Source organism: Bison bison, unplaced genomic scaffold, assembly GCF_000754665.1.
Source record: "Bison bison bison isolate TAMUID 2011002044 unplaced genomic scaffold, Bison_UMD1.0 scf7180017864491, whole genome shotgun sequence".
Classification (NCBI taxonomy): Eukaryota; Metazoa; Chordata; class Mammalia; order Artiodactyla; family Bovidae; genus Bison; species Bison bison.
The window spans coordinates 21,649,891-21,652,507 of NW_011495050.1; positions in this window are offsets into that span (position 1 = coordinate 21,649,891).

Genomic DNA, 2,617 nt, shown 5'->3' on the forward strand with positions numbered 1-2,617 from the left:
TTTACACTCCAGGTACCAAGCTAGATGCCTGGAGTAAGCAGCCTCTCATAGCTTATGCTCTACTTTGAAATTGGATGTGAATAACTGTAAATGTGACATTGTCACAGTGAAAAACCTCTGGGACTTATGGGCACATTCGCCAGGGCACCTAACCTAGGCTGGGAGGTTGAGGGTGGGGTGGGGAGGGGAGTCTTCCTTGGGCAAGCAGTTTGAGCTGAGATGCAAAGGATGAATAGCAGTCAGACAGATGGAGCTGGAAGGTGAGACCTGGTCACAGGAAAGAAATAGCGGTAAGAAGGTTCAGGTAGGGAGAATGTTACCTGTTGGACTAAGAAGATGGCAGAGAAACTGGGAGTGCAGAACTACATGGGGAATGGAAAAGACGGTGCTTAGCCTCATGAGCTGTAACAGATGGATTCTAAGGGAGACAAAATGATAATGAAGTGTTAACATTTCTTGAGCCAGGTACCCTGGTCATCACCTTATGTGTGTCAGCTTATTATTTCCCCCAACAGCCCCAAGGTCACTATTAAATGGTGCAGACAGAATTCAAACTCAAACTCCTGGCCCCATCCCACTATAATGTGCCTATATAAAAGCTCTGCAGACTCCAAGGCAGTATGCCAATGTCACATACGGAGAGTTTAGACCCAGAAGGATTCGTTTCTCCCAATCTCTTTTGGATATTTCTATTTTTGAGGAAGGTGTTTCCCAAGGCCACAGAGAATGTGGGGGGAAAAAAATGAAATCAGCTTCTGTTTAAAGAAGCTTCTTTTAAAGGAACAAATGACTCTTGGTCAGGCTGTTTCTCTCTGGTCAACATCCTGGCAGGAAACTTCCAAGCACAAGAGACTTGAGAAGGAAGGAATGTTTTCTTTGCCGCTAATTGACTTCCTGTTTTGCTTTCAAAAATTTGCATAGATTTTCTTAAATGCTTTTAGGAAAAAGTGGGGTTTTTTTTTTTTTACCGTTTCCATGAGACGAGATTTTTGTTGGTAGAGATCAGCCATAGGAATTGCATGGGACCAGCCAGCTTGAGTTGCCTGGATGTAAACTCTGCCAGCTCCTCTCTGAAGGCTATTCTGTGCCCCTCCACCTGTTCACTTGGAAATACTCCTACCTCTGTGCTCTCACTCGGGCCCCACATATTCCTGAGGCACGTGGTCAAGCTTATTTGTTGATATGCCTGTTGTTCTACCAACTGTCAGCTCCTTGGAGGCAGGAACTATCTGACTCATCTGTCCATCCCAGTGCTTACCTGGTGCATGTCATAGATGCTTATGGAGTGAAAGAGCACACAATGACTGCTTCAAGAGTCCCAGCCTTGATGTAGTTAGTGCCTACTCTGTGACAAGCGCTATGCCCGTGGGTTGCATGCATCGTCTCATTAAAGTCCTACAAGCCTGCTATGCAGTTTCTCTTACTCCCCACCTTTCAGATAAGGCAAACCGGGGCTCAGGAAGCTAACAGTGGCGCCAGGAGTCCAGCTTAGGTCTTCTTTCCCATCACATCTCTTTGCCTCCTCCCTTAAAGTGGCAGATGGAGGAAGTCAGCAGCTCAGAGCATTTGCTGATCCTAGCCAGCATGGGCGAGTGTTTAGAAGCTGTCTCTTATTTTGCTTTGAGGAAGCTCTGGCAGGATGAAGTCATAGAGACTGCCTTGATTTTCTGTGATCTCTCCTAGATGAGGCAGCATGGAGTCAGGGAAGGAAGGAGGCTGCAGGTCCACCGGGCCAGGGTTTGAATCCTGGCTCTGTCACCGCCTGTGTGACTCTGGCAAGGTGTTCAACAGCTCTGTGTCTTACAGAGGGATAACCACACCTCCTGCATGGGAGTGAAGAGTCCATCAGAAGTTTCAAGTAGAGGGCTCAGGGCCCTGTGAGTGCTGTGTGTATATGGTAGCTGTCTTTAATCTGAAGATGCTGGAGAATGCTGATGTCACTGCATCGGTGGCCTGGCTGACCCTGTCCTCTGGCTTTAGCAAGCACAGGGCATCAGGTCAGCTCAGTCTCCCTGCCTGCAACACCCTCGCCCTAACTTACTCATATGGCTTGCTCCTCCGTAAGACATCTTCCCTTACCTCCTTTAACCCAGTTGCATGGTTTGGTTGCTGTTTGCTTATTTGGTGATTGATTGGTTGTTGGTTGGTTTGGTTGACTAGTATAAGGGGGATCTTGGAATCTTGACATAAGCCAGGGGTTGACAAATTAGAATCTGTAGGACAAATTTATCCCTCCCTCTGTTTTTGGCCACTAAATGACAAAGGTTTTTACATTTTTAAATGGTTGAAAACATTTTTTAAGAGGATACAACTTGGGGATTTCCCTGGGGATCCAGTGTTTAAGACTCCACACTTCCAGTGCAGGAGGTGTGGGTTCAATCCCTGGGCGGGGAACTAAGATCCCTCATGGCACACGGCACAGCCAGAAAAATTTTTAAAAAAGAGAAAAAAAAAGATTAAAAGAATATCCTTTTATGAAAATCACATAAAGTTCGAACTTCAATGTCCATAAAGTTTTATTGGACACAGCCATGCTCATTTGCTTACATTTTGTCTACAGCTGTTTTCTTGTTACAACAGCAGAGGTGAGTAGTTGCAACAAAGACTGTATGTACCC